At 36.6% G+C, this 11,531-nt stretch overlaps 1 protein-coding gene across 2 annotated transcripts in view; it reads left to right on the top strand.

Moving 5' to 3' along the window:
* Positions 1 to 2,933: 2,933 nt before the first annotated feature.
* Positions 2,934 to 11,531, top strand: part of LOC121323827 (serine/threonine-protein kinase PAK 6) — a 32,840-nt gene continuing 24,242 nt past the window's right edge. The window contains exon 1 of one of the 2 annotated variants that reach the window (XM_041265084.1): positions 2,934 to 3,071. The gene's annotated coding sequence lies outside the window, so the exon portion shown is untranslated. Of the gene's footprint in view, positions 3,072 to 10,801; positions 10,919 to 11,531 lie in introns of those variants that run through there. The other variant, XM_041265083.1, reaches the window with a different exon arrangement.

Here is an 11,531-nt window from a genome sequence, read left to right as displayed (position 1 = left end):
TTGTTTGATCTTGATTTGTTGCTGATAAAAAAATAAGACTAGTTTCAAATTCACAGTCACCTAGTTGTCTGAACAAGTGAAGCATGACCAAAGTTTATACTACTGATCATAAAGTAGTTAGAAGTTTAGCCAGTTTTTTTTGTATACGTATTCTACTATATATAGCTTTCTTATGGTGGCCAATTTAGCCATAGGCCATGTAGTGGAATGATCAGAAGTTTACTCAATGAACAAAGATCACTTCCTGTCTCATTTTCTCATAATTGCTATCCTGGATCTGGCACTAGATCTATAGATTTCCCATTGTAAGTGGTACCTGAGCTCAGGTTATGTTTAAGCTCATGTTAAGAAATAATTGGGTAAAAAGGATCTCCTTGGGGGCAGATTGTTTGCTCTCAAGTGCTGCATTAGGAAAGAGGCGAGCAATTAAATATTGTACATTCTAATAAGGTTGAAACCCTTTTTTGGTTGTTTGTGTTTGTACACAGTTGTGAACTGATGTGTGCCATTCTGCTTTGTGTATTTTGTTTTATTAAAGTACTGTTTTTACAGATGTCTGTTTTTTGTTTTTTTGTTTTGTTTTGTGGCCCCTGTATAAGCTAGTTCTTAATTCTGCTGTCCTAATTGCAGCTAGTGAAAGGTAATGCAGTGGAGGAGCCTGTAGCTGCCCCAACCCAGCTCTCCCAGCAGGTGTCACAGCTAAGCAAGGGTGGTTAAAAAAGGAAAGCAAGAAGCACTGTTTATTTGTGCCTGTGGCCATATAAACAAACTTTTGCTGATTTGAAGAGCCCTGAATGAGCAGATTGTTATACACTAATCTGAGTAAATATTTATTGTGAAATCTTTAACCTTGCTTCTATCAAGCATGTGTTGGAGAGAAACTAGAAAACACCCAACACTGTAAATAAGTTGCACTGGTTCAACATGGCAGTGAGTCTGAAAGGCAGATGGTTGAGTATGACTGCATTAGCTATTATGTAAAGGATGCAATCTAACTTAACAAATCAGTCAAATCAGGGATAACACATTTACACCATGCTGCAGGTCTTCCTGTGTTTGTTTTTACTGGTTACTAATAGATTTTGATTCTTTTGGCTTTGGATTTTAATAGTTTTTAGTAAAGACCACTGAAATAAACTGTGCTCTCTTATTCTATTCCTTTAAAGACACTGTGTACAACACGGAGACTAAGTACAGCTTGATATGTAATTGTGTAACTTCAGTATCATGCCACCTGCCTCAATTAGATAATCCCAGCTACATTCGCCTGATTAATAACAATAACCATCTGTGTACCCCTCAACCCAGACATCAAAAGAGAAGATTCATGTTAGTAACTATTAGTGCTCTGGGGGTGTGTGTAATGGGAAGTAGCTGCTAAAAGTGACACACAATAAAACACACAGTAAAAGATGACTTCACAATGAAGGACTTTTTACAGTCCTGGTTTTCTCCTAACTGCAGGGCACATACACCTTCAATATTAAGGCCACCCTTGTATTCAGTATTCCGGCCTCCATCTGCAGTTCCAAATGCAGCCAACATCAATTTGGTTAAATTACCCAAGACCAAAATGCTGTAAACAACTAAACAATCTTTTTTTTTTGGTTTTACAAACCATAGGAAAACGTGGCTGTAACATTATGTAACTGGTCTGAGTCTCTGATTTAGAAAAAACAAAAGAAAAAAACAATAAAACAAAACACAATATCTGAAACCTGACACAAACAGAAAATATGATTAAAATAAATTATATTAAAAGACCAGCTTGTGAACGAGCTGGTGAGGTTTTTCTGTATGTCAAAATGACAGGTAATGAGGGACAGAACCCTGGCCACTCCCTGGAAACTCACCTTGTGTTGGGTCCACAGACTAGAGGAAGCCATAATGCTTAATTTTGTCATCTAGGAAATACATTAGACACCTTTGTGTACATGATGGTTTCCATAGATATAAGTAAATAGTAATAAAAACACAATCTGTTCTAATGGTACTAAATGGTTAAAGGCATGGTATCCAGTACTTGACAATATCATACCCTTATGTTGGGCTTTGAGGTCTTGCCCTTTTTTCAGGATTTTTAAATACAGAACTGTAGATGTCTGATACCTAATTACTTCCTGTGAAGGTCACATGCCCTTGCAAACCATATTTACCCTGAACCATTAGAGTAATTCTGACCTACAACACAGTACACGATTAGGGTAACATGAATCAACAGCTTCCTGTAATCTACCGGGGTGTATTTTAAAACAAAATCATCACGTATCTGCATTAAAAGTCAATTAGAGGGGGTCCTTCTAGAACAGGGTGGTAAGGTAAACATTGCGTTTTGTTTTCACCATCAATTATTTTGTTGTTGAAGTTATCATTTCTGTTGTAAAAGAGTCCAACAAGATATACATTTTTTACTTTAATTCGATTTTTCAAGTATAATACTATAGATAGAGGCTCACTTATACCTTACTACTTCCTGTGCTATAGGTCAGCCAAGCAAGCAAAGTGTGTTATCGGTAGACTTCCTTCTGCTTGAGAGAACTTCAGCACCCCCAGTATATAATTACATACACTCCTATGTAACAGTAGAAGTGTATGTGTGTATGCTTTTTATTGCTCAGCTAACAAGACAAGAATTTTACTGCAAAAGCAATTACCTTAACTTACTCGTCAGACTGAGCTGCACAGGGGGCCCCAGGTGTCGTTTGCTAACATTTACTTTCAATTCATTTACCAGAATAACCTTTACAAGAAGGGCTCTTGTGAAGCAGCCCCCTGTTTAACTGCAATGACCTGTCAGGCGTACCTAACGCTTTATTAAAAGTGAAATTATGTTGTATTCTGGAGCAGCCTCTTTAAGATAATCTCCAAGATAATAGGTATGAAGTTTGCAATCGTGCTAGGTGAGTCATTTCCAACAAAGGATCTTTGAGCTGCGTGGATGAGCCTGAGGGAAGAGCACATTAGTTTTTTCAGGCAAGCAGAAGCCTGCAGTGAGAGGCGGCGTGAGGCAGCTTGCAACGTTCATGCACTCACAACGAGTCCCTCCAGAGAGACACTCCACAGACAGAAAGGTAAGGGTCTGCTCTAATCATTATATTCAACTGCTCTAGTCCCTCTCGTTATCATTGGGAGCAAGTTATTAAGAGATACTTAGAAACCACAGTATAAAAACAAAGCTAGTACATTTACAGATGATCGTGAATTGAAACAGAAGCAGATGCAAAGTGCAGCTTCTTTCCCCCTTATAACTACTTTGACTTCATCTGTTCACCTCTGGTGCTATTTGGAATTCGGCTGTTTGTTTTTTTACTCTGTGAAAGCTCACTGTTAGGTGCGTGAAGGCTCTAACGTAAGTGGTTTGCAAGAGCAGAAATGTGGGATGATCATTATGTTTACAGAGCGGTTGCGTTTTTCGTCTACATGCTGGAATGCCAAGGATTCTTCAGGGGCTCTTTTCATGCTCAAGGCATGCTTGTATCTGAGTTTCACTCAGCAGGGTCTCTCTTAAAAATATACAGGTTACCTGAAACGTTTGAATACTGTAAAATGAAGATATTTATATTTATATTTACAGAATTAGCTATTTCTGTATCTCTAACCAGTATCCCATAGGTCTGGGATAGTTTTGTGCAAAAGAGAGCTATTGCAATCTAAGAAGGCAAATCCATTTTACAAGGCAGACTAGTAGACTAGTCATGGATATACCCATACAGTGCATCATGTTTTTATGACTTTCAGTCTTCTTAATGCTATATTTCGACCACCAAAGAGAGTAAAATGGACTTAATAGGAAGTTTGTTTTATTGCCTGCAAACTGAAAGGGACTGAGAATGTAATCTTCTTAATGGTGATCTGGTCTTTACATGGCTTTTGTCCCAATGAGAGAATTTACTGTATTTAATTTGTTCGGTAGCAATCTTTCACTTGTGTTTCCAGGTATAATTTTTTTTTTTCCCATTTCAATACACTCTCTAACCTTTGAACGAAGTGTATGTTAAAATTTCATATAATGAATAGGGGCCACTGTAATGATTCCAACCTCCCTCGCCTCCCTCGTCAGTCTGACTCGAATGTAACTGCTTGCCTCTTTTTTACAAATATAATTTAGTTATATGTCAAGAATGACCACATTATAGATTGGTTTTGGTCTGGAATAGGCCACAACTGTATCTGAATCTGTTCTCCAAAATACACACACAGTAAAACAGGAAATTATATTTTGTTAAGAATTTACATTTTATAAAATATAGATTTCAGTATGAAAACTTGATTGTGTAGGTCAGTTGATCAATTACACAAAAGGAATTTTGGCAAAAAAAAAAAAAAAATCAATTTCAAGACAGAGGTTTTATACTAGTTCTGAAATTTGAAACCCTAATGAAAGTGAATGGTTCTTCAGGATCTGTAGATTTGTCAGATGCAGTGCTTAGAGATAGCAATACAGCTCTTGTACCTTATCACGTCTTGTGTTGCAATGAGACCACTGCAGTAAATCTCACCTTTAGTAGAGTATGTGATTTGGAAACAAATATTGAAATAAACAAACAAACAAAAAAAGTAAGCAAAAGTGGAGGGAGACCATAAACAATACTCAAACAGGTTAATAAGGATTAGGCACTGCTTATTAAGCAATCAGTGTGAGCTTTATTCGATATATACAGTTAACTATGATAGAGTCCACTTATGTTGTACAGATTCTATGTTTATTGACATGTTTCAAAAAACCATTTAATGCTGAAGTTGTGTAAATACTGCTACATTATTTCTAAATTGAGCACATTGACCAAACTCAAGGACCTTCAGGTCCCCCGGCAGGTTTTTCAGCACCCCAGACCACTTGGGATTTGAAGTTTACTTTCTTTCTTTATTTATTTGTGTATTTTGATGCAAATGGTTCAGGTGAGGTCCACTATTACTGTTTTGTCAGCCAACCACTTGCGCCCTCCATACAACATACATTTAAATTGGTTTCCGATCAACCATTCAGAGAGAGGTGGCTATAGTACATGTTTGATGCTTTTTCTGGCCACCAAGTAAATACGAAATTACAGTGTGGCCTTTGGTTAAATAAAGGGTAAATACCTTCAAATGCCTATTCTAAATTTCTGCCTCTCTCAGGTTACAAACAAATGTCATATCATGGAACTTTTGGTCCTGAAATAAAACATGAAACAATAAGAAAAGCGTCACGCAGTCAAGTGAAGCCAAAGGAAGGTATGGCACTGCATTTCTGGGATCAGGTCCGAGTTCTCCAGGTAGCCATGGAAACAGAGAGAAAATACAACTGGTATTTAAGATTATGAGGGTGGATGATTGATTGATAAACAAATTCAATATGAATAAAACAAAACAAAACAAAAAACAAAACACATTGCATAAATTGGACATTAAAGAAAACCAGCACAGAAATAACAAAAATAGAAAGTCTCTGTCTGCATTACCTCAATAGAGACAATAATGAGTTCTGACACAGTTCAACTCCCTGGACCATAAAAACAGAAGTGCCATTGCAGCTGCACTTGAGTCTTAAGGGAAATGTCAGTTTCGCTTAATTTTAATTGTTCATGAATTTAATAACGAAATTCAGTTTGACTAATGAGTGGAATCTGATATGGTATGCAATGTTCCTAAATTAAAGAACACTTTAAACTTTGACCTTTTAAAAAAGTGGAGAAAAATCACATGCTTTTATATAAGCATAGTATACATGCACAACACTACTTAAAGGGTAAGGCCCCTAACAGTGGAACTTGCCAATAATTATGAACCTGTTTGGGAGGTGAGGCCAAATACAATACAACTATTTTAATCTTCATGTGAACTGCTTTCTTTTTATTATTTCAGATGTAAATTTGCATGTGTGAGAGGGTTATTCAACAAAAAAAATAGGATTTCCATGACCTTTTTTCCGTTTCTTCGGTAGACTGAAAAAGTCAATAGCCAAAATGATACTTGACTTACTTTCCTACAGTTTTACCTTAAAATGCTGATGTGTTTTAAAGCCATGCACAATAATCAATCAAACTGAGTGGATTACAAAAAATAATCCACTCTCGATTGTCGCTTGTATTATGCAGTCATTTATTATTGAATTGTTATTCCTGATCCCATTAGTTTGTGAGCTACACTCTATTTATTTCTAAGCATTGAAGGTAGTTTACTTTTAGTTTAAACTGTTTTTTTTTTTTAAATATTAACCCCACCCAAAGGGAAGGGGACAAGAAAGGAAATCAGTACAATGGAAACAAATAAAACAAACACAGAAAGAAAATAATAAAAATACAAATAGTCAATAATAATATAAATAGAGGAAAAATACACAACTCACAGAAAAATAACAAAAGCGTAAAAAGATAATACAAAACTAAAATGGCTGTGCCACCTGGTCCACAGAGAAGTCCATTGCTGCCATCCTACCAGCAGAGGCTGAGTGCAGATGAGCAATGGATCTTTCTAAAATATTAATATCGTAAAAATAATCTAGCCAGACAGAAGAGAAAGAAATATAGAAATATCCATCTATCCCTTCAGAATAGTTTTCTTGGCTGCCACCATTCCTGCCAGGAAAAGCTTCCTGGAGTGTGATGTCAACATCAACCGGGAATCTTCAGCCAGCAGGAGTAGTTCAGGAGAGAGCCCATAGGAGTCACAACAAACTGCCAAAAGGTAACCATTTTTGGGCACTCCCAGAACATATGTAAGTGCCCGTCACTCCCAAGGCATAAGCCTGGAACATAGGATCTGCAGCAATTTTCATCTGAAACCTCCTAAGAAGGTAATACTTTTGATATAAACTCAGTTGGTGTAAGATAGCGATCTCCTAGTTCCACCACTAGGGTCTGCCTTCTGTTTTCTTTGTTTGTTGTAATACCATCTATGAAAGTCATGGTTGGGTTTGGTAGCTTCATGCATGAAGCTTTTAGTTGCTGATATGTTGATATAACATGTACTTGCAATGAATGAATTTTCTAAAAATATAATATAATATATATATATATATATATATATATATATATATATAATGTTTATTTTTACAATTGGCTGGTGTCTGCTGTCCAGTTCTAATGTATCGTTTCACATTCATTTAAATTGGGTCCTAGGTCCATTTGATTTACAGTTCAGTTTGGCTTTTTGTGACACATACCACTAGTACTGTAGTTTACAAACACAAAAATGTATGTAAGGACAATCTTTGAGCGAATAGGGTTCCCACACATTCCATATTTGAAGTTTCTTATTTGATGAAAATTCTAGTGCTATTGCTGCAGTCAGTTTGTGTGAGGACATGACTGATTGACTAACAAGGCACTCTTCCTTTGAAAAGGCATCTGATTAGAAACTGAGTGGTGGCGTTTTTCTATTAATTTAACCAAGGAACGGGTGCTAGGTGGCATAAAAGGCTAACTCTCTGGCCTCTCATGCATTTCTCCTTTGGAGACTTGGGTGTGAATCCAGCTCAGATCACAAACAATGTGTGTCCAGTGGTCTCAGCCCAACTCTGTGCATTCTACGTGAAAATAAAAACACAACATCATTCACCAAAATAAAAAAGCTTTCCGTTAACAGAGAAATGTATTGGGTAAAAGGGTTTTTATATCCTTTTCATGCTATCTCATTTCTTACCTGTTTTATACCCTGCTGTGTTTTCCCTGTTCTTCTTTCTGCTTAGATCATTGTTTACATATCTTGCTGGATCTGCTGCTGAAAAGACAAAAAGCTGAATTTCTTTAGTGCTGAGTTTTGAAAAATGACCTTGCGGAATGTGCAGCTGTAACTCCTGCCCCCTCTGTAACTGAGATTATGTAAGAAATCAAAGTTGGTCGTATTTAAAATGTCTCAAAATTCAGCTTTTTAAAGTCTTTTTGGAAACAGCCCCTGTGGTTGAAAAGGGACCTTGCCAATAATGACATTAGCAGTAACAGCAATTGCAAATTACACACATCACCCACAACAGGATATTAAACAGGTAAAGAAAATCTGTTGCAAATATGTTATGAAGCACAACCCCCCCCCCCTTTAAGCTGAAACAATCTGTCAGCTAAAGAGCTTTGCTGAGGGAGTCTCCCTTTCACGGTCTTGTGATGTGTCTGTCTCTGAACTGAAGGATTACTGACGTTGGATCCTGTATCTTCAACTCTGAAATTCCTCAGCTCGCAGATGTGATGTGTTAGCCTGCCCAGGTGTTCCTAAATTTACATCCGAGAACGGCAGCCCCAGCTTTTAATTGGACAAGAGATAGTCTGATGTTTAAGAAGAAAGCCACGAGAGAGACATGTGTCTGGTAATCTCTTGTGGAATCTTACTCTTCGGTGGCATCTTTAGACAGGTCCTGAAATGTAATACATTTTACAATATTTTATACATAGCTATATGCAATATAGTATATAGAATTTTTATATGCTACAGATTAAATGGCCAGGTCCATTACTATCTGACATATTTGTATGGGCTCAATGCTCTGCATAAGGTCAGCTTGCTCAGAAATAGCAAAGCCAGTGATGCCACTTACTTTCAGCAGTTTCACTCTATTCTTTTTGATACTGCTATGCAATGAAAGTGCTCTGGCCACTGCTGATGCAATAATTTACATCAGTATGAAACACCTCTTATGTCAATAATCTCATCAGTGAAAACGGAAATCCTGTACTGTAATGTCCTTTTACATTGTTTTATGTATGCTATCTAAACTATTGGTATAAGTTTCAGATACCCATGTGTAATTTCTTATTCTGTTCTAATTTATTGTTTATTATTGATGAAATACATTTTAAGGAGCTACAGTATTTAGCTTAGGTGGGATTTTAGATGCCACTGTATGTTAGCTGGACACCATATCTAAAGCCAGGATGGTGTTTTCCACCTTAGATGTAATGTTTCGTATGGCTCTTATTTTCCCAAATGGAATGACTTTGGGCTAAGGGTTATTTGTGTAATGAAAAGTGATATATTTAAGTATGTGACGAGTAACACAAGTGAATGATTGACGGCTGCCTCCTTAGTTCCCATGAGATGGTGTAATTGGGTTATCCCAGTAAGCAAACATTTTAAATAACTACACATAGGACATGCCCACTGTCTGTTGCAATATTAAATACTGTACTAAGTAAACAAGCGGGATCTATCAGTAACTTTCATACATGGCTTCAACTGACACTTAGAACTCCAGTGAACTGAAGAGCTCCAGTTGATCCAATTAACCCTTAAGATTACCGAGATGCATTGTCAGAAATAATGTCTGAGCACATGTTTTCTGCACATTGAGTCCTGAAAAAGATACTTTGCTACATGCAAATATAACTTGGAACATTCATATTGCAGCATAGAGTAACACCATTGCTTACTGCTTATTTCATTGTTTGCTTGCTTACTGTCTTGAAGGCTTATGTGATATGTAATGAAACGTATTGGGCCAGGTGTACTTTATTGAGATTTCACTGGAGAAAAAATTAAATTAAACTTAAATACAGTTTTAGTTGGTAGCTTGACATGGAGTTTTACTTTTTTAAATTTCTCTTACTTTTTTATGGTCTGTGCAGTCATTCTAAGTGGTTCTGGGTTATTACTGCTTCAATATTGAGTCGTCAGGGTTTTACAAAGTATGCCTTTACTTGGCTTTGAGGTTGTGTTCAGATTCATGAGAATCCGAAGTGCCAGGACTGAGCAATATGACCTTTTTTTTTTTTTTTAAGTTGAACTTACTTATAAATTATTACTTGCTTTTAAATAAAAAAAAAAGCCCTTTATATTCCTTTTCATATTTCTCATAGTTATCTAATCTTTTCCTATTAGTGTGTTAGAAAAAATCAATTAAGTGCAATTTCTATATTTCTAACAAAGTTTGTCTAGGGAGGAAACATTATTATCCACTGCTTCTCTGCTCCAGAACCATGTATTACACTATAGATATGTGTTAACCCCCCCAAACAAACTTTATTCACAGCATAGGGATTACAAAAGAACAGCAGAACAAGAGTTATCCACCATATGTTTCACATTATTACACCTTAAAAAACAAGCTATTTAGAATCTACAAGGAATATAAATAATTTTTTAAATTATTGTATCATTTCAATTGATAATTTTCAAGGGATTTAATCTTTAAGAAGATTGTTACCTTAAAACAGTGGTTTTATAGTCTCTTGTATACAGAAAGCTAGTTTGCAGATGTATATTGCTGATGTAAATTGACCATGCTTTTACCATGGATGTACTATGAATTTGTTACACTTTACTGTGCTATGCTTTTATACTATACTCCAGGAAAAACTAGAAATGAAAGTTAACATAAAAATATAAGGAATGATGCTATGTTACGTAACATGGTTGTGGGACATTACAGCTTTAAAATAAAAAAGTACCTTTTTTTCTGTTTGTATGTAAAACTTGGGAGATTTACAAAGAGGCTTTCTCTTCCCCAACCCTTGCTTGTAATAATTAAAACATCTGTATGGAAATATCTTCTAACACACACAGCACATAGCCTAATTGACCAGCCATGGATACAATCAGTCAATTAGTTCATTAGACAGGCAGACTGTTCACACCTTTTTCCACAGGTACTGTTGTGTCCCTCCCCTAAACGCCTAAGTGCTAATAACAATGTTACTTCACTCAAATGCTGTCACACTGCTGCAATGATCCCCACGGTGTGAGAGTTGTGTCAAGTAGGCGGTCATCCGCCAAGTTTGTCGAAGTACACGTAATGCATACATGTTTGTATGCGGCTCTCTCTCTCTCTCTCTCTCTCTCTCTCTCTCTCTCTCTCTCTCTCTCTCTCTCTCTCTCTCTCTCTCTCTCTCGTACTCACACACCTACAGGATTTCCCATTGGCAATCTAGGCACTGCAGTTTAGGGACTAGGGGAACTATCGCAACTGCTGAAATACACACATAAGGAACAGTGGTGGACAATACATTGGGTGAGTTGATGGACTTTTCTGCATTTGTAACAGTTCTACTGCATCTGGAAGGATGTGGTTGTTTAATTCAAATGATTCTTTACTGTTCCTCTGGGATTTTCTTCAAGAACTCATGAAGCACACCTATATTGTTTCGGCATGCCTGCAGACATTTAAATTCAGTAGACAACAGAGACTCTCTGTAAAGATCGGGGGTTGTTGTATTTGGGAAACAAGCTGTTGTGGTGTGAAGTCTAGGTAATTGCACTGGCTGTGAAAGAGTGCCTGCTTGAGTTATGTTAAATATTTTCAAAGCATTTACTCCAATCTTTTACCCCCTTTAAACATTTTGATTGTTATTCCTTGAATTGTATTACAGGAATAAGCAAAACAGGTCTAAATCTATATTAACAAGCCACAAACAAATGACAGTATAAGGTTAAATAATGGAGAATTCTATTAGCAAATCCATGCTATCAACTGTTGGCTTGCTGACTTGTTTTGAGGTTATTTGAGAGAAGAGAGGTGATATGGTGTCGAGTTCCTTGTGGACAGGAATAACAAAAGCGCATGAATGCAGTTGGCAAATGTTTATGTATTGCAGTTTGTCTCTTTGATTTATACCTCAGAAGTT

This window comes from Polyodon spathula, chromosome 12 (assembly GCF_017654505.1).
Source record: "Polyodon spathula isolate WHYD16114869_AA chromosome 12, ASM1765450v1, whole genome shotgun sequence".
NCBI classification, from domain to species: Eukaryota; Metazoa; Chordata; class Actinopteri; order Acipenseriformes; family Polyodontidae; genus Polyodon; species Polyodon spathula.
The sequence above is the reverse complement of the archived record's forward strand: the minus strand, read 5'-3'. Positions and strand labels throughout refer to the sequence as shown.